We start from the raw sequence: 26,081 nt of genomic DNA, 5'->3' as shown, positions 1-26,081 counted from the left end.
TAAAGTAGATTTCCAAAGGAAAATAAATTGTTCTACCCGAAAGACACATGCAACTGTATGTTCACTGCAGCATTATTCACAAAAGCAAAGATGTGGAGTCAACCTAGGTGCCCATCAACAGTGGATTGGATAAAGAATATGTGGTACATATACCCCATGGAATACAATGCAGCCATAAATAATAACAAAATCATGTCCTTTGCAGCAACGTGGATGCAGCTGGAAGCCACTATCCGAAGTGGATTAACACAGAAACTGAAAACAAAATATTGCATGTTTTCATTTATAAGTAGGAGCTAAACCTTGGGTACACATGGACATGAAGATGAGAACAATAAACACTTGGGACTACAAAAGGGGAGAGAGAGGGAGGGGACAAGGGTTCAAAAACTACCTATTGGGTCCTGTGCTCACTATCTGAGTGATAGGTTCAGTTGTATCAGCATCATGCAATATACTCTTATAACAAACCTGAACCTCAGCATCATGCAATATACTCTTATAAGAAACCTGCATATGTATCCCCCAAATCTAAAATGAAAGTTGAAAAAAAATAAAGTGGGGTTCATGTAGACAACATATAGTTGGGTTTTGTTTTATCTGTTCTGATATCTTTGTCTTTTAATTGGTGCGTTTAGACCATTGATGCTCAAAGTGGTTACAGATACAATTGGATTAATATCAACCATATTTGTTACTGTTTTCTATCTGTTGCTCTTGTTTTTCGTTACTATTTTTGTCTTCCGCTGTTTTTCTGCCTTTTGTAGTTTTAATTGAGCATTTTCTATGATTTCGTTTTCATACTCAGCTAACCTAAGTCCACTTCCAAACAACATTATACTGTTTCACAGTTAGCGTGAGTCTCCTATAATAACAAAAAATCCTAATTCTTCCCTCGTGTCCCTTGTGTCATTGCTGTCATTAATCTTTCTTACACATAAATCTACATCAGTGTATATATACATGCACAAGCATACACGATAAAATCTGTTATTGCTATTATTATTTTAGACAAACTATTATCTATTAGGTCACCTAAAAGTAAGGAAACTAAAAGTTTGGCTGGTTGCGGTGGCTCATGCGTGTAATCCCAGCACTTTGAGGCCAAGGTGGGCAGATCACCTGAGGGGAGGAGTTCGAGACCAGCCTGGCCAACATGGTGAAACCCTGTCTCTACTAAAAGTACAAAAAATTAGCTGGGCATGGTGATGCGCACCTGTAATCCCAGCTACTGGGGAAGCTGAGGCAGGAGAATTGCTTGAACCTGGGAGGTGGAGGTTGCAGTGAGCTGAGATTGTGCCATTGCACTCCAGCTTGGGTAACAAGAGTGAAACTCCATCTCAAAGAAAAATAGGAGTTTTTATTTTACCAGTCAGATGTGGTGGCTCATGCCTGTAATCCCAACACTTTAGGAGGCTGAGGCAGGTGGATCACCTGAGGTCAGGAGTTCAAGACCAGCCTGGCCCACATGGTGAAACCCCGTCTCTACTAAAAATACAAAAAAATGAGCTGAGCATGGTGGTGGGCGCTTGTAATCCCAGCTACTCAGGAGCTGAGGCAGGAGAATCTCCTGAGGCAGGAGAACCGGGTGGCGAGGAGGTTGCAGTGAGCTGAGATTGCGCCATTGCACTTCAGCCTAAGCAACAAGAGCAAAAGTCCATCTCAAAAAAAAAAAGTTTTAATTTTACAATCACTTATTTCTTCTCCAGTGCTATTTCTTTCTTTACATAGTTCCTAGTTTCTGACCTATGTTGTTTTCGTTCTTTCTAGACAGCTGCTTTTAACATTTCTTGCAAGACAGGTCTACTGGCAACAAATTCCCTCAATTTTTGTTTGAGAAAATCTGTTTCTCCTTTCCAAGGATGATTTTGCAGAGTACAGCATTTATTTGGGTTCAGTCTTAGCATGTCCATCTCTCTGCTGACATTGCACATCTGTTCCTAATACTGTCCACTTGATCCATTAGTGTCCTTAGCATCTTTTTTTTTTTTGAGACTTGGTCTCGCTCTGTTGCCCAGGCTGGAGTGCAATGGTGTGAGCCACAACCTCTGCCTCCTAGGTTCAAGAGATTCTCCTACTTCAGCCCCGCAAGTAGCTAGGATTATAGGTGCCTGCCACCATGCCCGGATAATTTTGCATTTTTTTTTTTTTTTTTAAGTAGAGATGGTATTTCACCATGTTGGCCAGGCTGGTCTCGAACTCCTGACCTCAAGTGATCTGCCCACCTCAGCCTCCCAAAATGCTGGGATTACAGGTGTGAGCCACTGCGCCCAGCCCCTTAGCATCTTAATCATAATTGTTTTACATTCCTGGTCTCCTTAGTGCATAGATTTAATATTTCTGGTCTGATAATTCCAATATTCCTGCCATATTTGAGTCAGGTTCTGATACTTGCTCTGTCTCTTCAAACTGTATTTTTGCTTATAGGCATGCCTTGTAATTTTTTCTTGATAGCCGGATGTGATGTACTAGGTATAAGGAACTGTGGTAAATAGGCCGTTAGGAATGTGGTAGGAGGTAGGGTGTGATGGGAAGGGAAATGGGCTGCAGTCCTAGGGTTAAGTCTCAGGCTTTGAGTGAGCCTGTGCCCCTGGGCTGTGAGCTTCACAAGTGCTTCTGAGTTCCCCTCCCTTAGGTGAGACGGATGGCTTAAATGGGTTGGAGTTGGGTATTTCTCTTCTCTTAGCTTGGTTAGGCTGTGATAAAACCCCAGGAGGTTAGGCTTTGGTTAACTACAGATGTGCCTTGATTTATAGTGGGGTTCCATCCCAAGAAATCCATCAGAGAGGTGAGAATGCATTTAATACACCTAATCCACTGCATCATAGCCTAGCCTGCCTTAAATCTGCTCAGAACACTTGTATTCTCCTACAGTTGGGAAATCATCTCGCACAAAGCCTGTTTTATAATAAAGTGTTGAATATCTCATGCAATTTGTTGAAAACTATACAGAAAGTGAAAAACAGAATGGTTGTATGGGTGCTGGAAGTACAGTTTCTGCTGAATGCACCCACATCAGCTTGAAAATTGTTAAGTGGGGCTGGGTGCGGTGGCTCACACCTGTAATCCCAGCACTTTGGGAGGCTGAGGCAGGTGGATCACCTGAGGTCGAGAGTTTGAGACCAGCCTGGCCAACATGGTGAAGTCCTGTCTCTAATACACAAAAAGTAGCCAGGCATGGTGGCGGGTGCCTGTAATCCCAGCTACTTGGGAGGCTGAGGCAGGAGAATTGCTTGAACTCTGGAGGCGGAAGTTGCAGTAAGCTGAGATCTTGCCACTGCACTCCAGCCTGGGTGACAGAGCAGGACTCTGTCACAAACAAACAAAACCCCAAAAAACAATAAAAGAAAACTTGTTAAGTCAAACCATCTTAAGTTGGGGACATCTGTAGTTTCTCCTGGGGGGCAGACCTTAGTGAGAAGAACAGAATGCTCTGGCATTTTCTGGAATAGTTCCTTTCTCCTTCCTACTGCTGGAAGCAGGAAATAATTTTTCTCCAATATTTGCTGTGAGAACCTGGTTGAGCTCCTGGAGGTAAAGTCCACAGAAGTGTGGGGGCTTCCTATGGCTGGGTTCCCCTGGAGTTTTAATCTCAGGGTGGTCCACGCTGAGCTTATAGCAGTTTGCTTGTGAGTTCAGGTTCCCACCTGGCGCTGGTTCCTGTGGAGTGTTATGTACATGGGTTTCGGCCCTTGTAAGTTGTGGCCCTGTGCCTACTAATGTCAGGCATTGTGCTAAATGCTTTATTTAGAACCCATTGAATTCCATATGGAAGGTGACAGTGGCCTCCTTTGACAATGCAGGAAATTAAGGCTCAGTGAACATACACGACCTTCCCAGAGCACAGAGCCAGTGGGAGTGGGGTTTGAAGCCAGGGCAGAGTGACAGCAAATCCCACATGTAGGTGCCTGCACTGCGCCACTCCCTGGGGAAAAGCGGCCCACAGTGGCATAGAGGGGAGCAGTGATTTTGTGAGAGATTTACCCAGCATGCACTTAGCTGGGCAGCTCCAAGGTTCTCTGGTGTCTGGCAAGTGTTTTGAGACAGATGGGGAAGGGTACTTAAACCCCCTAACTTCAGAATGATTTCCCCTAAAACGGAACTGAGGGATAGACAGAAGACCCATCTGCTGGTTTGCATTTTTGGGCAGTTTCTCCTGAGCAGCACTTTGCCCTTGGCTCAAAGTCAGGAACACAAAGCTCTGGGGCAGAGAACAAAGATTTCATAGAAATCCACCCTGTGATCTTAGCGCGCTAAGTTCCCGGTGACTGTTAACTCTGCCTTTGTAACATTTCTATATTTTTCAACCAGCCTTCACAGTGATTGTTTTATGTAAGGCTCACAGCTCCTCTGTGAGCCAGGACAACTTATTGTCCTCATTTTCAGGGCAGAAAACTGAGGTTGAGAGGGTCAGTGACTTGTCCAAAATTACAAAGGGCGTTAGCAATGGAGAAAGGTGAGGATTTAAACCTCTGGACTTCTAGCTCCTTCTCCATGACAAATGCCATCTACAGTCCTAGGGATCTCTGGTTTATCAGTTAGTGTTCAGGCTAAGCTGCTGTGATGAAGAGGCCTCAAAATACAGTGGCTCAAATGAGATAAGGTCTTGTTTCTTTCTCATGTGACATTCCAGGGATGAACAGGAAGCCAGGTTCCTTCTCTCTCCTTGCTATGGCATTCTCTAGGCTGTGGTCTTTGCCTGGTTTGAAGGTTATGTGTACTATCATGTTCAAGTTCCAGTCCACAGGGAGGAAGGAAGAGAGGAAGCCGAGGGCAAGCAATTTCCATTAAAAACAAACAAACGAAAAACCATGATCTGGGCCGGGCATGGTGGCTCACACCTGTAATCCCAGCACTTTGGGAGGCCGAGGCAGGTGTTCGAGACCAGCCTGGCCAACATGGTGAAACCCCGTCTCTACTAAAAATACAAAATTAGCTGGGTGTGGTGGCACATGCCTGTAATCCCAGCTACTCAGGAGGCTGAGGCAGGAGAATTGCTTGAACCCGGGAGGCAGAGGTTGCAGTGAGCCGAGATTACACCATTGCACTCCAGCCTAGGTGACAGAGTGAGACTCTGTCTGAAAAAAAAAAAAAGCCAAAAAAAAAAAAACCGTAAAACATGATCTGGAAGTTGTACACATTCTTCTGCTTATATCCCACTGGCCAATACTTTATCACATAGTGGCATAGAATTGCAAGGGATGCAAATTGCAAGGGAGTCCAGAAGTGTGCCCAGCTGAAACTTGGTGGGAAGAGGTCCTATTACTAAAAAGGGTAAGATGAGAATAGAGAATAGATCCTGTGTGATCATTAGCAGCCTCTGGCTCAGTTGGTCCCCTTGGCCACCCAATTATCCAGGCAAATGTTTCTTCCCACACAGAGATCACACTCCCCACTCCCCACTCCCCACTCTCCACAGGGCACAGCCCCAAGGCCCATCCGGTTACTCATCCAGCCTAATGCCCAGGATTTCTGAGTGGTGCGCCATCTTTCCCGTCAGGCTCCCCGTGGTCTGGCAGCCTATAACTGAGTGGTGAGTTCCCTGCCCCCCTCAACCCATACTCAATCGATTTTCCCTGCTGGGGTTAGCACTGGATAGGCTGCCAGTCCAGAGGGAGTTCTGGGACACAGGCAGCTCTGCTGCATAAGATCATCCATTAGGTCCTGTCTCTGAATTCTCTGAGGCCATCATTTTCTCCCCTCTGAATCCTCCTTTTTCTCTATATCTGTTATAAGAGAATTCCAATAATCACTGGTGGAGAAACATCTTGGCAATCACCTTTGGAAATGGTTTGGGAGAATACATGAAATGCTTGTCCCATCTCAGGGAGGCAGCAGGAAGAGATGCACAGCCTAGGGGTAAATTCTGCAAGGCACCATCTCTCACCTCCTGTGGGACCCTGGGGACTCACTCTTTGCCTCAGGTACTCCTCTACCAAATGGGGGCTATGATAGCTCCTGTTCTTGAGACCGTCATGACAATTAAATGAGTGAGTACTCATAGCTGGGCATCTGTAATCCCAGCTACTCAGGAGGCTGACGCAGGAGGATTGCTTGAAGCCGGGAGGCAGAGGTTACAGTGAGCTGAGATCACGCCACTGCACTCAAGCCTGGGCAACAGAGTGAGACTCGATCTCAAAAAAAAAAAAAAAAAAAAAGAGTACTCATAACTGGTGTTTAGTGAATATTACCATTACTATTATCGGATTGCCTATCTCTGTGACCTAATCACCCTATTTGAGCTGCTTGCTAAATATTTGCTGTTTCAATGAGTACATACTTCACTCTAGCCTTTCCTTATGCACAACTGCAAGTTAAAACGTTTGCTATAATGCTTACAACTCTCTCTGGATGTTTCAGTCTGGGTCCAATCAGGAGACTGAAATCATATTATAGTTAGAACAAGGGAAGACAAACATAAATAACTATTATGCAGTGATAGAAGAGTGAACACAAAGATGGAAAGAGAACTCTAACAGGTCTCCTTGGGCTGAAGGGAGAGTACCCAATGGATGGCAGGCTTGGAGAGGGGGCAGGCATGGAAGAAGTTGTGGTTGAAGATCACTGGATGGCACAGAAGTCCACTGTGTTAACCTGGTTAGAGCTGGTTCATGTTACTGGGCAGCAGGAAGAGCCCTCCAGGACAAAGGTGAGCAGGAGCAATGAGGAGGCTTCCAGAGGGGTCAGGGCACTGCTGTCAGCATGAGTCCTGGAGCTCAACAGTGTCTGCATTGAGGGGCCTGCAGCCTAGGGGTCACCAGGTGGGGCCAGGGCTCTGAGGCTCCTTGTGCTAGGGCAGGATGCCACTGGATGTTCCCCAGCTGCTCAACACACATATACACCACTGACCAGCAATACAACTGAAGCAGGGGATAAAAAGCAAAACCCAGCACACTGAAATGAGGATTAGAAGTCTACCTCTCCTTGCAATGTTCTCTCACCCTCTACTGACAAAATTTAACATTGCACTCACTCTAAAGGAGAAACGCTTCATCCATCCAATTCTTGCAGAGCAGGTACTGAAGGATGAATTTGGAGCCAACAGGCAATACATTAACTGGCACACTGGGAAAAAAAAAATCACAGTATTTATCCACCAGATAGAACAATATGAAATAATTAAAAATTATGTTTTAGAAGACAATTTAATTTGTATTTCCCTGATGATTGGTGACATTGAACCCATTTTCATATACCTGGTGGCCATTGTATATCTTCTTTGGAGAAATGTCTGTTCAAGTCCTTTCCCAATTTTTAAATCAAGTTATTTGGGTTTTTAATTTTTTAATTTTTGTTTTTTTTCCATTGAGTTGGAGTTTCTCATGTATTTTAGGTATCACCTCCTTATCAGATGTATGGCTTGTGAATATTTTTTCCCATTCCATAGGTTACTTTTTCATTCTGTTGTTTCCTTTGATTGTGTTTTCTAGTTCGATGTAGTTTTTTTTGTGTTTGTTTTTGAGGCAGAGTCTTGCTCTGTCACTCAGGCTGGAGTGCAATGGTGCAATCTCAGCTCACTACAACCTCTGCTTCCTGGGCTCAAGTAATTCTCCTACCTCATCCTCCCAAGTAGCTGGGATTACAGGCACCCACCACCATGCCTGACTAAATTTTGTATTTTTAATACAGATGGGGTTTTGCCATGTTGGCCAGGCTGGTCTCGAACTCCTGACCTCAAGTGATCCACCCGCCTTGGCCTCCCAAAGTACTGCGAATACAGGTGTGAGCCACTGTGCCTGGCCTGTCGTAGTTCTACTTGTCAATTTCTTTTTGCCTTTGTTGCCTGTCCTTTTGTTGTCTTATACAAGAAATTATTGCCAAGACCAGTGTCAAGAAGTTGTCCCCTTATCTTTTCTTCTAGGAGTTCTATAGTTTCATATCTTACATTTAAGTCTTTAATTGATTTTGAGTTGGTTTTGTGTATGTTGAAAGATAGGGATCCAATGTCATTCTTTTGCATGTGGCTATCCAGTTTTCTCAAGTGTAGTGTTGAAGAGACTGTCCTTTCCCCATTGTGTACTCCTGGCACCCTGTTGAAGGTCAGTTGAGTGTGTATGCATGGGTTTATTTCTGGGCTATTTTATTTCAGTGGGTCAGTATGTCTGTCTGTATGCCAGAGTCATGGTGTTTTGATTACTGTAGCTTTGTAATATATTTTGAAATCTGGAAGCGTGATGCCTCCAGCTTCATTTTTTTTCTCAATATAATTTTGGCTATCCTCAGTCTTCTGTGGTTTCATATACATTTTAGGATTGTTTTTCCATTTCTGTAAAAAACGACATTGGGATCTTGATGGGGATTGCATTGAATTGGTAGATTGCTTTGGGTTGCATGGAAATTTTAACAATATTGTCTCCCAATCCATGAAAACCTAGAATTTGCCTCACATTACCTTGGCTGTCATGATGGTTTCATTTTATAAAAAAGAGTAAAGCTCTTTGTTAAAAAAATAAATAGATTCCTGAATGTGTTCTCCTCTCTCCTTGCCTTTTACCTCCTTCTATTTTTTCTCTTTACTTGGTGAGAGAAAGGTCTCGAGGGATAGTCACTTTATGTATTAAGAACTGATGATTTTCACTCCTTTCTTGTCATCTGCCTCATCCCTTATCTAGGAAGAGTAAGGAGGAATGTGTGTAGTTACCTAAAATTGTAACCCATAAATACTAATTGGCCACCTTCCCTCTCCTTGCTCTCAAAATTCCCCCATGGACAATGGGTTGGCCTCTCCTCACGCTTGGGAGAGCTAGAAAGGATTTGTATCCTGGCTTAAGAAAAGGGCATGAGAAAATACAATTTCCTATATTTTATGCATTTTAGCATGCATCTATCTGTGGTGAAAACAAGGGTCCCTGGTCTCCAGTGCTGGGGAAACAATATCTAAGGGTTTTGTTTTCTGCTGGACTTTGCATGCACTGTGTTTGCATGCACTGTGTTTGCATGCACTGAGAATCTGTCTATGGTCTGCAGCATTTCTCAGCTTTTGCTTTAATTAGTTTGTTTTGTGGAACACACTTTAGAAAATGCTGCTAGAGAAAGGTATGAAAGATGTTTATAAATAACCTTTTAAAAATTTAAATATTAAAATGCTGGTGATCTTGTAGCATCTTTTCTTATATTGGTGATTGCCTTCTGTTATAGACAAAGTGTTTTCTCATGAAAACATCACTGCATACATGTACGCAGGTATACACACATGCATATGTATGCATTGACAAAGGCTGGAAAATTCTACATCACAGCGGTAGCAGCTCTCTGAAATTATCTACCGTTTATCCCATCTGTGTGATTTGCATTTGTCTCCATTTCTATGAGTCTTTGTTTCTTTTGAATTAAGACAAAAATAACCGTGAAGTGCCTTTTATTATTATTATTGCTGTTATGATGACGGTGGCATTTAAAATCATCTGCCAAGTGCCTCTCTGCAGGAGAGCTGGGCACATCACCTCCCCACCCATCAAGGTGACTGCACAGGGGTTGTCACCAACGTCAAGTTTCTTGATGAGGCAGCGACACCGCAAATGTCAGCCTGGGAGGGTTCCCTGACCCGCTAATGGGCAGAGCCTACTTTCCTCTTTGGGGCACTCTCACGTTTTCTCAGTGGGTAAAGCCCTGACCCTCTTCTGACAATTATTACTTCGTGTCAAAAGGTTGCTGTGCTGAGCTGTCCAACTCTGACAACAGAAGACAGAGCGGCCTCTGTCAATCTCTGGGCCATGAGGCTCTGGCAGGTTAAAGGTTCTGGAGTTTTCTGTGGAAAGACAGAACATCCTCTTTCCCGTGCTCCCTGGCAGCAGCCTCCCATGAGAGACCTCACCAGCCCGCAGCGTCACCGTGTGCTGGAACCATGGCCTTCGATGCTGGCACTGTCCTGGCGCCTGGCTATGCATCATGATAGTGTGACAAGGAAGACAGGCTGCCTGCTGACCATCTTTAGGACAGAGAAGCTTCATATCCTGGGATTTGTTCAAAAAGGAATTGGAAATGGCTTCTTGCTCCCTGTCATGAAAAATGACCTATATAAAATCCAGGCTTTCTGCAGGTGTAGAAGGGGAGGAACAAAGGCCGAGACAGGAGGGTTGGTTGAGGACAGGAATTTGAGACCAGCCTGGGCAACATAGCAAGAACTCATCTCTATAAAAAATTTAAAAACAAGGCCAGGTGCGTTGGCTCACATCTGTAATTTCAGCACTCTGGGAGGCTGAGGTGGGCAGATTGCTTGAGAACAGGAGTTCAAGACTAGCCTAGGTAAGATAGCAAAACCCAATCTCTAGAAAATATTTAAGACATAGGTCAGCCACCGTGGCTCACACCTGTAATCCCAGCACTCTGAGAGGTTTAGGTGGGCAGATTGCTTGAGGATAGGAGTTTGAGACAAGCCTAGGCAACATAGCAAGATCCCATCTCTACAAAACATCTAGAAATTAGTTGGGTGTGGTGCTGAGTGCCTGTAATCCCAGCTACTCCAGAGGCTAAGCTGGGAGAATCATTTGAGCCCAGGAGTTTGAGGCTTCAGTAAGCTATGATCATGCCACTGTACTCCAGCCCAGGTGACAGAACAAGACCCTGGCTCTAAAATAATAAAAATAAAAATAAATAAAGGGAGGGCCAAGGGCCATCCTTTGACCCCTATGCCGCATCCTTGTCATGTAGTTCGTGATGCACCCATGGCCCATGTTGCACCTGCCCTTCTTGGAAGGGTTGATTCATCTGTGAGGAAAGTAGGGGATCCTCAAGTTAGGCCAAGGGTGGCTGAGGGCAGTGGGTCTCCAGAAAGAGGTCACTAAAGTGAGAGGGACCAGCCTGGCTCTAAGAAGCAGCTCCTCTGGGAGAAGCTGGTAGAACTTCCAGGTCCAAGCTCAAAAGCACCAGTGACATTCAATTCCACTCTGTCACTTCTCCTGCCCCACTCTGTGTGCACAGCAGTGTGGCCCAGAGGAAGTGCAGTGGCTTCCTGGCAATGCTGAGACCCATTCTCTGTGTGTGAACCCATTTACATGATGTGTGGAATGAAGGTGGCTGATCACAGCAAAGGCTAATATGACTGGAAGGCTCACTGTGTGCCCAAAAAATGCTTTTCACATGGATTATTCCATTTCCATCATTCCTTACCCCATGCTTGGACACCCGCTGTGTGCTGGCACCATCTTAGGTGCTGCAATATGGCAGTGGATAAAAAAGACCAAGACTTGTGGAGAAACAAAACATGGTCTATCCATGCAATGGGATATTATTCAGCCTTCCTTTTTAAGGAAGGAAATTCTACCCATGCTACAACGTAGATGCACCTTGAAGACATTACGCTAAGTGAAATAAGCCAGACATAAAAGGATAAATACTGTATAATTCTACTTACATGAATCCCCTAGAGTAGTCAAACATCATAGAGACAGAAAGTAGAATAGTGGGTGCTGAGGGCTGGAAGGAGAGGGGATGAGGAGTTGTTTAATGGATGCAAGAGTTTCGGTTTGAGAAGATGAAACAGTTCTGGAGGTGGATGGCAATGATGGTTGCATAACAAGGTGAATATGCTTCATGCCCCTTGTATTAGTCTGTTCTTAACGCTGCTAATAAAGATATATCCAAGACTGGGTAATTTATAAAGGAAAGAGGTTTAATGGACTCACAGTTCCACATGGCTGAGGAGGCCTCACAATCATGGCGTAAGATGAAAGAAGAGCAAAGGGATGTTTTACATGGTGGCAGGCAAGAGGGCATGTGCAGGAGAACTTCCATTTATAAAACCATCAGATCTCGTGAGACTTACTACCACGAGAACAGTACAGGGGAAACCTCCTCCATGATTTGATTATCTCCACCTGGCCCTGCTCTTAACACATGGGGATTATCACAATTCAAGGTGAGATTTGAGTGGGGACTCAGCCAAACTATACCACCACCGAGCTATATGCTTAAAAATGGTTCTGATGGTAAATTCTATGTGTAATGTGGTATAAGTTTTAAAGAGACAACATATGTCCTCTAAGGGTCTGTGCTGCTGTGGGGATGTCTCCAGTCTAGCGGCTTATGCTTAATTTGGAAGTTGGAGTGGTGATAAAATGCCTGCAAACCCCAGTGATGGCCAAGGATCCTGGCCCAGAGGGAGAAACACACCCAAGTCTGCCCTGGGAGGGCTTTTGCAGCAGGCCTGCTGGCTCTTCATTGAGTGCCCGCACACCACACAGGCCACGACCCCCAGTCCCTTTGTCTCTTTCCAGGGTGGCGTCATCTGACCATTGATTCTTGACCTTGACCACACACTTGACTCCACTGAAGAGCTTTAAAAATTACTGACATTTGGGTCCCATCCCCTGAGGTTCTGATGTCATGATTTGAGTGACACTTGGGTTATAGGGGTTTTAAAAGCCCCCAGGACCTCATAATGTGCAGTCAGGTCCAAGATCATGGCCTCCCCAAGGCCAGCTGCCTTTGCCACGGCACGGTACCTAGGAGCCCTGATACTTGGAAGGGCTCACAGAAATATTTTAATCTTCATTTTTTTTTAAATCAGAAGAAAAGAATGAACTCTTAGGCTGAAGAAAATGTCATAGCTAATATTTATACATTTGTCTTAGGCTGGGTGCAGTGGCTCATGCCTGTAATCCCAGTACTTTGGGAGGCCAGGGTGGGCAGATCACTTGAGGTCAGGAGTTTGAGACCAGCCTGGCCAACATGGCGAAACCCTGTCTCTACCAAAAATACAAAAATTAGTCTGGTGTGGCTGCAGGTGTCTGTAATCCCAGCTACTTGGGAGGCTGAGGCAGGAGACTTGCTTGAACCTGGGAGGCAGTGCACTCCAGCCTGGGCAAGAGAGTGAGACTCCGTCTCAAAAATAATAATAATATTTATACATTTGTCTTTATACCAACACAGTCATGAAATATTTTCATTCTTTTTGGAGGAAGGGCTCATGAAGGTCACGGGGTGGCCACTGTCTGCCGTGACCCTGCTGTCCCCAGTGCCCCATTCAGAGCTTTGCAGCCACTAGGCACAGAATGAGTGAAGGGATGCACAGAATGAAATAGTACTAAGGACAATGAAACCCTTCAGTATGGAGGGAGATGCTGGCATGAAGTCTCCTGGAGCGAACCCTGCTAGTAGATTTAGAGAGGTGAGGCTGCGAAGAATAAGGAGTGAAGGTAAGATTGAGGAGAGAGCTACCTAAGCATGATACACACGGTGTCTCACAGGGGGTCCAGGAGTGTCTCTCTGTATCTCTGTCATTCTCTGTCTGTCTCTCAATGTGAACTGCAAACTTTGTTCAGTTTGAAGCAGAAGAATTTAGGATGAATGTTAGGGAAGACTCCCAGAACCTACATATTATCCAACCAAGAAAGGATTAACAGCCTGGACAGCATAGTGAGACCCCACATCTACAGAAAATGGAAAAACAGGCATAGTGGTGCCACCTGTAGTCCCAGCTACTGGGGAGGCTGAGGTAGGAGGATCGCTTGAGCTTGGAAGATTGAGGCTGCAGTGAGCTATGTTTGCACCACTGCACTCCAGACCCTGTCTCCAAAAAATAAGAGAAGGAAAGGATTATTTCCCAGCAGGGCTGGGTCTAGGAGAATCAGGTCAGGTGTCCAGGTGCACAATATTTGGAGACCCCCAGACTAGCTTGAGACTTGCATAGCCTCTCATGTTTGTACCCGGGACACCTCACTGGCCTGCCCTTGTCACTGGCCTGCCCTGGTCCAGTGATGCTTTCTGGGGTCCTCTGAGTGTGCCTTGGTGTGGATGCAGGGTCTGGATGTGATAACTCAGTAAGCTCTGTTCCTATGGACAATGGCAGCCTTCCTGAGAACACTGGAGAGGATCTCGGCCTTTGGCTCATTTAAAAATAATTGGAGTAAACCAGCAAGCTGACGATAAAGAGTCTCCTGGGACTTCAGCGGGAGCAACCTCAGCTGGCTGTTCTGAGCCTGGATTTCCATGGTGCTCAGTAGGGAGGAATGCTTTAAGAATTCTGCAGTCAGAGCCTCCTGGGAGGCCTGGCTCGCGTGGCACCTGCCTCTTTGCAGTGGTTCAGGTGCCCCAGCAGAGATGCCTGGCAGTGCGCGCTGTGGGAGATAAGCCTGCCTATGTCTCTTGCTCTGGCAAGAAGCACAAAGCCCGTTATATTTATATGTTAGGAATCAAGGTGGCTGTCGTGTGTTTTCATGGCACGTGTACCAGCATCTGTCACAGTCAGGTCTGTTCCCTGGAGGGTGGGGCGAGGGCAAGACTCCCTGGTAGCAGTGGGGAAACTGAGCCTCAGGGCCATGAGGGACTGGGTGCGGGGGTCTCTGGAGTGGCAGGGCTGGCACCTGGGGGAGTGCTGGCGCTCTCAGGAGCCTGTGATGGAGCAGGGACCGGCATTACCATGTGACCTGGGGCTGCGCAGTAGTTAGCGTTATCAGGCACTGACTTGTGTTTCATGCTGCATCCTTGCTGGGAACCTCCACCTGCTCTCAACCCCACCAAGCCCTGGGAGTGGTTGACCCATTATTGAAGATCAGTGCTGGGCCATGCATCAGCCAGTTCCAAAGAGCCTCTTCCCCAGCAGCCACTTCCTTTAATCAGTAAACACCTGCACCCCAATTGTCTGCCCTTGTGTTAAAGAAAAAGAAGATTCAGTGACATTTGGTAAAGCACAGGAAGGAAGCCGTTATTCAGGATGTGGTGACAGACATGGAGACGGCTGCAGTGGGGTCGTGCCATGGGGCAGAGAGATCGGGCTCACCTCTGAATGCAGCCTGGGCCAGTGGCGTTTATAGTCACAGTGCAGCGTAAGGGGAGTGGGTGTCGGTGGACGGAGAATTACTAAGAGGAACATCAGAGGGAAGGGGGATTCTAGCCAGACCCACCTAGCAGGATTCTTTTTTTGATTTTTGTGGGTACTTAGTAGGTGTACCCACAAGATTTATGGGGTACATGAGATGTTTTGATACAGGCATGCAATGCATAATAATTACATCAAGGACGATGGGCTATCTATCCCTTCAAGCATTTATCCTTTGTGTTATAAACAATCCAGTGATGCTTTATTTTTAAATGTACAATTATTATTGACCATAGTCGCCCTGTTGTGCTATTAAATACTAGACCTTATTCATTCTACTATTTTTTTGTAGCTATTAACCGTCCTCATCTTGCCATGCACCCCCTTACTACCCTTTCCAGCCTGTGGTAACCATCCTTCTACTCTCTATCTCCTTGAATTCAACTGTTTTGACTTTTAGATCACACAAATAAGCGAGCACATGTAATGTTTGTCTTTCTGTGCTTGGCTTAATTCACTTAATATGATGACCTCCAGTTCCATGCACCTTGTGGCACATGACAGGATCTCATTCTTTTTCATTGCTGAATAGTACTCCATTGTCTATAGGTACCAGAGTTTCTCCATCTGTTCATCTGTTGATGGACACTTAGGTCTTGCAGGGCTCTTGCCAAAAGCAGGCCAGGGTGATCACACATCACCTAGCGGGTGGTGGAGGATAAGGAAGGACCCTGGTCAGATCTCGAGGGTGATCAGATGTCCGGGGTTGGGGGTTCTTTCTGAAACTGGATTTTATAAGGAGGTGCACAGATGAGCCTCGGTTCAGAAGATTCAGAAGCCTGATTACGGTTTAGCCAGGCAAAGAATCTTTGTCATCAGTATGTTCCCAAGTGGAATATACATTTTGGAGGGAGGGTGTCTGTTCCTTTAACATCCTGTAAAGCAACCTGAGACCCCATTTACACTCAGCTGGAGAGAGAGCACAGCCCCTCCCCAGGCATTCTGAGGTGCTTTCCTCTAGAATAACAGGGGGTCCGCTCCCCACCCTTCCACCATCCACGCTGCAGCCTCCTTTTCTGAGGCCCCTCCCGCCTCAGTTCCTGTGTGGCCAGAGCCCTGGGATGTGGCCCACTTCTCCGTCCCCTGAAGCACACTGGCCCAGGGCCTCTTCCTGCTGACTTCAGAGGTGGATGCATCGCCGTGCCGACGGTGACAACTGGAAATGCAGCCGTCCATGTCCTCAGGAGCCCTTCTTCTTGGGGGTGCCATCCTGATTCCTTTTCGTCATTCCAGCACCCTGCCTCCCAGTCCTCCAGGGAAAGATCCAAGTCTTGCTGCTTGAATTGCAGCTCTTTACACGGAGCCTTTCAACCTGGCTTTCATTGAACCCCTTTTATCTGGGTGAGGCATTTGCGGGGAGGGGCAGGCATGTCTTTTAAACCCAAAAGACCCAAGAAAGCCTATCAAAAGCCCAAGAAAGCCCATTTTTCCCGAAAACAAAAGATCACCCACCCTGAAGCTCAATTTTCTCACTTCCCATGAGAGCCCACAGTTGGGCTTTGTTTGAAAGGCAGTTCGTTTTCCCTTCTGCACAGCAGTCGCTGGGAACTGCTTGTGGACTCAGCCTGGAGACAGGCCCCGGGGGAGCCAGGGAGGGCTGTGGGTGGGCATCGCGCATCATTTGCCTCTCTGGGTTTTGTGGTGCCCTGTGGCTGGGCGGTGCTGTCCTTTTCTCGGGAGCAGAGGCCATCCCTGCTGAGGGTTTAACCTCGTTGCTGCCCGTGGGCTGGTTCTTTGACCGTGAAGTTCTGCATTGAGTTCGGCTTTGGTTGCTGGCCTGACTGCCACATCTGGGTGGGGAAGCTTTCTCTAGTCATTTAATGGCTTTCTCTTTGTTCCAGATGGGGGCCACGTCTAGTTTAGGAAACCGAGACCCCCAGGGAGACTGTCATGGGATCTCTACAAAGATCAGGGTTGTCGTCCTTCCATGTTGTGGCTGAAGTCTCAGGGAGGGGCAGAGCCTCAGGAAAGCTGAGTGATTCTAAGTCAGAGAGGACAGGCTGGGAGACTGGCCTCCTGCAGGGTGTTGGTCACATGTGCACACATGCACGCATGTGCATGCGCACACAGTCACACATATATGGCTATGCACACACATACACATGCGTGTGCAAGCACGCACAAATGCTTGTGCACACATGCACAGATGCCAGTATGCACACATGGACACATGCACACTTACATACCTGTACAATCCCTATATGCATGAGCACATGCATGCACACCCATGTACATGTGCACCCACAGATACACATACACATGCACACAAATATAAAGACGTGCCTGTGTGCCCCAGGTATGCACACATAAACACACCCTGAAGCCAGCTCTGCCACAGCCACTGTCACGCACTGTCATGCCCAGGGTCCGTTTGCTGACCATTACAGCTTCTGAAAGAGCAGTTCCTGAAGTGTCTTCTCCCCAGATGAGTGGGTGTTCACGAACATGGCTGTAACAAAATATGGGTGCCCGGGCAGGTTTTTCTGGGATGGGAAGAAGATGAGGTCTGAAAAGTTCAGGGAAATGGAAGGATTTGAGCTGGGTCTTAGGTAGGGTTGGAATAAACAGAAGAAGCATGAGGCTTTTAAGATAAAGGGGGCTGTGGAAGTGATGGTTGATGAGGAAGTTCGTAACTCAGGTGAGAGCAGGCTGGCTGGGCAGGAGTGGAAGATGCATAGGAGGGCAGTCCAGACACAAGACTAGGTGGGTAAGGTGGGGCCAGACCAAAGGGGGCCTACAGGTTTGGGTGATGGGATGGACATTAGGAGCCACTGATCTTTCTTGGAAAGAGAAGGAAGAAAAGGAATGCCTACTGCCATGCTTTATTGTTTGTTAGTTTCTAAGCTGGACGCTTTAGTAGGCATTTATGAAAATGGCTACAACAGAGTGTGTGTGCCCAGAGAGGACTTTGTAGGATGGGAGAAAAGAGGACTTGTTTCATCTTTACCACAGTCCTGTAAGGTGAGATATTATTACTCCTATTTTTACACATGAGGTAACTGAGGCTGAGAAAGGTGATGTAACTGGCCAGGGTTACATAAGTTGTCATGGATTCAGCCAGTTTTCAAACTCAGCTCTCCCAGTTCTGAAGCTTGTGCATGTTCTTTCCCTCCCAAGAAGAGAAACAGAGCTAAAATTTAATTTAGAGAAAGATTAATCTAGCTGCAGCAAGGACGCAGACAGCTTGGAGGCTGGGGTCAGGGGACCTGCTGTTGAAATAAACAAGAGCGAGATGAATGTGCAAGGAGGCCTGGTGCATCTTGTCACAGCAGAAAAGCAAGGAGCCTACCGAAGCGGATGCTGGAGCCGAAGTAGTTCCTACTGGCCAAAGATGAGGCGATTCAAGCACCAGTGAGAACTGTAGCTGCAAGGGATTGGTTACAATGGATTAAAACGCATCAGATATGTTGAAATTCAAACCTTGATGATGGCACTAAAAATGATACCCACATCGACCACTTTTGGAAGATGCTGGGAAAACCATTCAGTATTTGGGGAACTGGTATAAGAAGAGAAAGAATCAAACATTCCTTCTGCTTTTTCCATTATGGAATAAATATTCCGTATCTCCAAGTGTCTGTTTTTTAGAAGCACTCTAGCTAATAAATGAGGAAGGAATCGTAGGGTTAGATCAACACCCTTTGACAACCTTGAATGAATGAATGGATCTGGGCAATGATCATTGATGTCTACCGATAACACAAGAGCTGATCAAATACTATGCACCACCCAGTGGAAGGAACATCACCGCCTTTGAAGTTCCTTGACAAAAAGAATCATGCCTGAATCAGATGAAGTCTCTAGGGTTACACATCAACTTACCAGAAATTCAAGGGACCAAGGAACATCTTAAATGACATCTTGGGGATGACATCAGCAAAGGCCAGACTGCAGGATCGTTGACTGGATACTTGATAATATTCAGAAATGGATATCATTTTTATTTATTTTTGAGACAGAGTCTCCCTCTGTTGCCCAGGCTGGAGTGCAGTGGCATGAACTCAGCTCACTTCAACCTCCACTTCCCGGGCTCAAGTGATTCTCCTGCCTCAGCCTCCCGAGTAGCTGGGACTATAGGCATGCACCGCCATGCCCAGCTAATTTTTGTATTTTTAGTAGACATGGGGTTTCACCATGTTGGCCAGGCTGGTCTCGAACTCTTGACCTCAAGTGATCTTCCTGCCTCGGCCTTGCAAAGTGTTGGGATTACAGGCGTGAGCCACCGCACCCAGCAAGAGATGGATATCATTTTTAAAAGGATGATAATGGTATTATGGATTAAGAAAACTCTGATCTTCTTCCAGATGCGTTTATAAATATTTATGGATGAAACGATAGGGTGTCTGGAGTAGAGGTTGGGGAAATGAAAGGGAGATATGGATGAAACAAGGGTGGCCATGAGTTGAAAATTGTTGACTTTAGGTGATAGAAGTTCATTGGGTTCTTTTTTCTATTTCTGTGTATGTTTTAACAAGTGCATCAAGTGGAGAGGTAACTTTGCTGCAGTGAGGCTGGAAAAGTAGTGCATGAGGAAGCATTTCTAGAAGGGAAAGATTAATGAAGCAGAGCTGGATCCAGGGCATGAAGTTGAGGATGAGGCACCGTTGAGTCCAAGCCCTCGATATCCACCCATCAGGGCTCTGCCAAGAGTGTGGCCTGGCATGACTCAGGTTCCCATGGAGCTAGGCCCTGACTGCAGACAAGCTCCTCTGCCTTTGGGGAGCTGAGAAATGTTCTCAGCCAGCTGGGAAGATTGGCTGCCAACTCTTAATGATCTTAATGATCTCTTGGCCCCAGGGGATTGGGGCCAAGAGCCGAGGGGCAGCTTTGGTCCTCAGTGAGGGCTGGCCCAGAGGCTCTAATCTATGACCCTAACCTATTTTCTGACTGATCCACATCTTCACCACCGAGGAATATTCCACAGGACATACACAGCCCATCTTTTCTACCATCCCGCTGGACAGTAATAACCGACATGGGAGGGTGAAGCCTTGAGTTGGACGTCAGGCTCCCTCTTCTAGGAGGAGGGTGGGCCCCCCATCCCCACTCTGTTGTGGCAGCTGCTAACTTCTGTCTCTGTAACTATTTCTTTTTTCATCCCTAAGACTTGAGCTTTCAGCAGTATTCTGTTTCTTTAAAATTTCTATGGCCTCCACTTTCTCCTCTTCCACTAGGGCTAATCACGAAGCTTCTGGAAGGCCCTCAGGCTGTTCGTGGAGCCTGAGGTTGTTTGTGAACTGTCAGTTTTTCCAAGCAGACTTCTGGCTGCATCGTGCTAGGCTTCGTGATGTCTTTGCCTCCTTCTCCACTGCCTTGCCACAGCTCCCTCGAATGTCACTCCTGCTTATGGGTCTCTTCAACCCCTTTCCTCCAGGCACTGAGAAACTTAACTTTTCCCAAATCTTCCCAGAACTCTTTATTCTAACAGGTCTGCCTCTTCTTTCAGGAAGCTATCTGATATGGACAATGTTTGTGTTCCCTCAAAGTTCATTTGTTGAAGCTTTAACCCCCAAGGTGATGGTATTTGGAGGTGGGCCTTTGGGAGGTGATTGGGTCCTGACAGTGGAGCCCTGATCAATGGGATTAGTGCCCTTATCAGAGACACAAGAGAGATGATCTCTCTCTCCATCATATGAGGCTATAGCAAGAAGGTGGCATCTGTAAACCAGGAAGAGAGCCCTCACTAGGAACCGAATCAGCTGGCACCTTATCGTGGACTTCCCAGCCTTCAGAACCATGATATATAAATGTTGTGTAAGCCACTGGTGTGTGGTATTCTGTTGTAGCTAAGACATCATCTATGTTTGAACATTTTGTGCCAGAGCTGGGCACTGTGGTGCATTCCTGGAATCTCAGCACTTTGGGAGGCTGAGACAGGAGGACTACATGAGGCCAGGAGTTTGAGATCAGCCTGGGCAACATAGTGAGACCCCTGTCTTTACAAAGAAAAAAAAACTATTAGCCTGGCATGATGGCAGACTTGTAGTTCCAGCTATTTGAGAGGCTGAAGTGGGAGGATCTCTTGAGCCCAGGAATTTGAATCCAGCATGGGCAACATAGCAAGATCTCCTCTTTAAAAAAAAAAAGAGAAGGAAGAAAAGAAAATTTTGTGCCAGAAGAGGAGTGCTCACACCCACCTTCTAAGAACATTCCAGAGCCAAGTTCCCAGCTGCCCATTCCAAGTCCTTCTTGCTTTGAGAGGCAATTCCAATCTCCATAACCATGGCTCTGGATGCCAAACAGCTCTGCAGTGTGGAAGGACTCAGCTCTGACTCCGTGGGACCCTAGATGTGATTCAGACATAGCTTTGCTTCAAGGTTTGGAGATCCAAGATGGTAGCCTTTCCCCCTTTTCTTCTATAACCCACGCAACAGGCTCCATATCTTTTTGCCCAGGATGTGAGCTAAGAGCGGGAGGAGAGAGCCTAAAGGACTCTCCCTTACTATTTTTTCAGCCATTGAAGGGGGCTCATAGCCCATGCTAAAGATGATTTTCTTGCCTGGGTTGCCTGGAGCTGGGGTTGGGGCTTAGTCTATGCTTGTAGCTGGTGACCAGCTTGGCCACTATCTGCTTAAATATACACATGAGCACAGGAGAGACCAGGGTGTTCACATAGATCGTAAGGTCTTTGGTGAGAAGGCAAAGCTTCAGAGGTAGGGGTGAGAAGAGAAAAGTCAGGCAATAGACACTCCTCCCATGCCTAGTCCTGGTCTAGTGACCTTGTGTCCCTTTTACTCTCTGAGAGCATGGCCATCTGGGCTCAGGCCTTTGGGATGGCCCTGGGGAGGACACTCCTGGCCCGGCGTGTGATGCCCTCTCTGCCTTTACTATTTCCTTCCCACCCAGTTTTTCCGCCCTTTGAACCCCTTCCTTTCCCTGACTCCTCTTCTCCTCTGCTCCACCTCCACCCTCAGACTGCCCTAGAATTTGAGAAGTTTCTAGTTTCTTCTGCTGTTTTGTAAGCTTTCTTCACTTCTGGAGACAATCACGAGCCAGGTACACCATCCGTTCCGCTGCCTGGTGGATGACAGGGGTGGCGGTGGGGATTTTCCGCTCTCAGTTGCAATTGCCCTTTTTCTCCCTTGATTTACTTGAAGTTCCTAACATCAGTCAGATACATCTTACATTGCAAGGGGTCATTTCTGCCAAAAGTCCTCATCGGTTTCACATTTGAGATTCAGAGCCTCCCTGCTGGCCTAATACCAACCTTATTATGCAATAGGAAGTTCTCCACAGCCCCGCCCCCAGCACTGCCTTCTGACTGGGTTACCTCGAAGCACCTTCATCCACTGAGTCAGCTCTAAGGGGCCTCAGGCCCAGCGTCTCTCTGGCCACAGGAGAGGGGCGAGAAGGGGGGCTTGGTTGCGCTGCCACACGTGAGATTGGAGGCCAGGTACGGTGGCGCACACCTGCAATCCTAGCACTTTGGGAGGCTGAAGTGGGAGGAATACTTGAGGCTGGGAGTTTAAGACCAGCCTGAGCAACATAGCAAGACTCTGTCTCCATAAAATACAAAAATTATCTGGGCATGGTGGTGCATGCCTGTAGTCTCTCCTACTCAGGAGGCTGAGGCAGGAGGATCACTTGACCCTGGGAGGTTGAGGCTGCAGTGAGCTGTGATCACACCATTGCACTCCAGCCTGAGTGACAGCATGAGACCCTCCCTGTCTTAAAAAAAAAAAAAACACTGGAGATGACTGAGAGGTCGTCTTCTCTGAGACCTGTCATTTTACAGACAAGAAGCCTGAGGCTTTGAGAGGTTAGGTGACTTGCTGAATCCCACTGTCAACAAAGGCATGGCAGAATTGGGGGTGGAATTGATCTCCTCTTGGAGGTTGCAGATCAATGCACACTTCCTGGGCTGCCCTGGAGGCATGGGTTGAGGTGGAGTCCAGCCTTCAATGGCCCTCGCCGTTGGCTCCTGGCCTCCACTCCGATACTTCACTGGGACAGATGTCATCTCCAGAGGCGGCCCACACACCTTTGCTGAACACGTCTTTCCTTCATGGAAATGCAATTAGTCTGTCTGTGGTTTCCACCCTGAGGTCCTGGTTCTTCCTCTCAGAGTCAGCACCCTCCTGCCCTCATAGCAGTGGTCCTGGGAAGTGGCCGTCTGTCTCTCTGCCTTCTCTCCTCCCCGTCCCCCTCCCTCGTGGGAAGCCTCAGGGCTCTGCACATACGCTCCGGGGGCGCCCCCTTCTAAACACAAGCACACTGCTTTCTCTGTGTCTCCCACCAGATGCATGGGTGCTTTTCCCACACCCACACATTCTCCAACTCTCTGGACACCACCTGCTGTCTCCAAGGCAGCTATGACACTGACCAGCTGGATTATTGCGGGCCCCACAGGTGAAGGGCTCAGTGCCACGAGACTGTCCCGCACCCCGTGTGAGATGCCTGTCATAGCAGTGGGCCTCCAGGTCACCCACACTTCTACTTGACTTGGCTACAAATCGGGGTTCCCATAACCCCATCCTCAGGTTGGATCATTTCCTATGATGACTCACAGAATGCAGAAGACTTTGACTGGTTTCTTATGAAAGATATGATAGAGGATGCCAATGGGCAGCCAGATGAAGAGTGCACAGGGTGAGGTCCGGAAGGGTCCCGGGCACAGGAGCTTCTTCCCCGTGGATTCGGGGTCTCCCCCATGGAGTCGGGGTCTCCCACCTTGCTGGCTGGTGGGAATGCTTACCAACCCAGAGGCTCTCCAGACCTCATGTTCTAGGGATTGTGTGAGGCTTAGGCATGACGGATTATTCTTTTCTTGGAGGGGGACAGGGTCTCCCTGTTGTCCAGGCTGGAGTACAGTGGTGCAGTCACAACTTGGTGCAGCCCTGACCTCTGGGGCTCAAACAATCCTCCTCCTTCAGCCTACCCAGTACCTGGGTCTGCAGGCATGTGCCATCATGCCTAGCTAAGTTTTAAATTTTTTGTAGAGATGGGGTTTTACGAGGTTGCCCAGGCTGGTCTCAACCTCCTGGGCTCAAGTGGTCTTCCCATGTTAGCCTCCCAAAGTGCTGGCATTACAGGCGTGAGTGTAATGCACCTCGCTGGCATTCTCTATGATTAACTCAATCTCCAGCCCTTCTCCCCTCCCCGAGGATGGGTGTGGAAGCTTGAAAGTTCCAAGCTTCTAATCCTGGCTTGATCTTTCTAGCGACCAGCCCCCACCCAGGAGCCCACCAAGAATCGCTCATTAGAACAAAAGATGCTCCTATCCTCCCAAAGGGTTTAGGAGCTCCGTGTCAGATACTGGGGTCAAAGACCACATATTAGAACCAGGTATGTGCTTAGCACTTTTGTCATTCAGGAAATTTTAAGGGTTTTAGCAGCTCTGTGCCAGGAACCAGGGACAGAGACCAAAGATGGATTTTTTTTGGTGACACATCTTCTGTGTCCATTTGTGGGGCTGAGATCCAGGTGTTGTCTGGCGGGCTAAGAGCACACCGGATTGCATGAGTACCTTTGGTGGGCACATTGCCCTGCCCTCTGCTTTCAGGCAGCCCATGTGTGGCTGAGCAGGAAAGAGGCCACACAGCGCTGGAAGCCTGACGTAGGGAGCTGTCACCACCTGCCACCGCAGCCCCCCAAGCTGCTCCTGCCAGGCCAGGAGTGCAGCCAGCCAGAGAGCGAGGCCGGAGCCAAACAAAGATGCAGATGCTGCTGCCGGAAGCAGGAGAGGAGGCCGTGGCCAGTGCTTGGCATCCTGATTGGCATCTCGGCCAGCGGGGCTCCGGGGAGGAGTGCTGGGCAGTGGATGGCTTGTGAAGCAGACAGATAAAGAGGTCGTGAGTGGATGGCTCTCCACACGGCCATTGACAAGCAAAGATGGCACCGAGCGGCTATCTCAATTGCGCGGCCAGGGCACTTTGCCATCTGAGGCTTGGGCTCCAGAGGTGGCCAGCAGCACTGTTCCCACAAAAGGTGGAGCCATTGGAATTTCTGGTTGGAAAGCCAGTTTTTGAAGGATGATTTCTCAGCTCCCCTAATTAATGAGAAGCAGAGATTTCAGGTTGGCAAATGGAGCTCCCTCTGGCCGGATGCACGTTTTCGTGCTCTCTTGCTGCCTTCAAGTCCTTAGAAAATGTTTGGGGGGAAAAAGCCTTTAAATAGGCTCCAATTTTCTAATTTAATGGGAATGTATCGGGCTGAATGGAGGGGCTCCAAAGAGGCCCCCACCCCCACCTTTGGGCAGCACCCAGGCTAGACTCTCTCCTCTGGTCTTCCAGCCTGCAATCATTTTAAACCCTGGGTGGATTATTTCCCTGCTCTCAAAAATCCCATAGTGCTCCCAAATCCCAGTAGAGTAGAATCTAAATGCCCTACGTTGGCATCCAAGGTCCCTGTGGCATTCCTCTCTTCCAGGTCAAAATAATTCCAGTTTCTAAAGAGACATTTCCCAAGGGGACACAGTGTGCTCTTCCTCAAACCTCTAGGGGCTGGGTGGAGGCCGTGGGGACCACCTCCCGTGCTGCCATTGCGCTGGGGTCTGGGACACAGCCCCGCCCTGAACAGCTGACTCCCCTACTTGGCTTCCCTGGCTACCAGCCCTGCCTGGTTCATTTCCTACAGGCCCAAACGTCATGGACTGTCAGAGCTTCGTGTGGCCTGGTCACTCTATAAAGGAGTTGCTGAGGCCCGGAGAGGGCAGTGAGCATGGTCCAGGTCACACAGCCAGTTGCTACTGAGCACAGACTTCCCTGCACTGGGAGAGTGGGGGTCACACCCCGCCCCCCTGCCGTGGGTGCCTCTTGAATCTCTCTCAGTGCTGGGCACAGTGTGGCCTGTGTCACAAGTGCTGCTTGGTTGATCCATTTCCTCCTGACTTCTTTTGGTTGTCTCTTTTAACCCATTTATGTCTGAGGTTGTAATTTTTTGAATTTTTGCAATCAGACCTTGGCAATGACCTTGAGCAGTAGGATATAAATAACTACCACATGCTTAGCGTTCCAATAATGGGACACTAGGCATAAGTGAGAAATGACTCTGGCATGAGCGAATCTTGTTGGAAGAAAAGACCCTTGGAGAATGGGGAGAGGGTTTCTCACCATCTCCCCAGTGGCCTTTGCCTCTCTTCTAGTTGATTCCAGAGACAATCCCAATATGGCCTGTCCAGAGGCCTGGCTGGCACTGGGACCTGCTTTCCAAAGTGTCCCTGGCTGCTCCTCTGGGGATCGTGGGTGGTCATCTCCCCCATAAGCAGGATGCATGGCCCCTCATCAGGCGGTGAATCCAAAGCTCAGCAGTCTGCACTCCTTTG

Source organism: Hylobates moloch, unplaced genomic scaffold (assembly GCF_009828535.3).
Source record: "Hylobates moloch isolate HMO894 unplaced genomic scaffold, HMol_V3 SCAFFOLD_2, whole genome shotgun sequence".
In the NCBI taxonomy this organism is placed as follows: domain Eukaryota; kingdom Metazoa; phylum Chordata; class Mammalia; order Primates; family Hylobatidae; genus Hylobates; species Hylobates moloch.
This window is presented reverse-complemented; position numbering follows the sequence as displayed.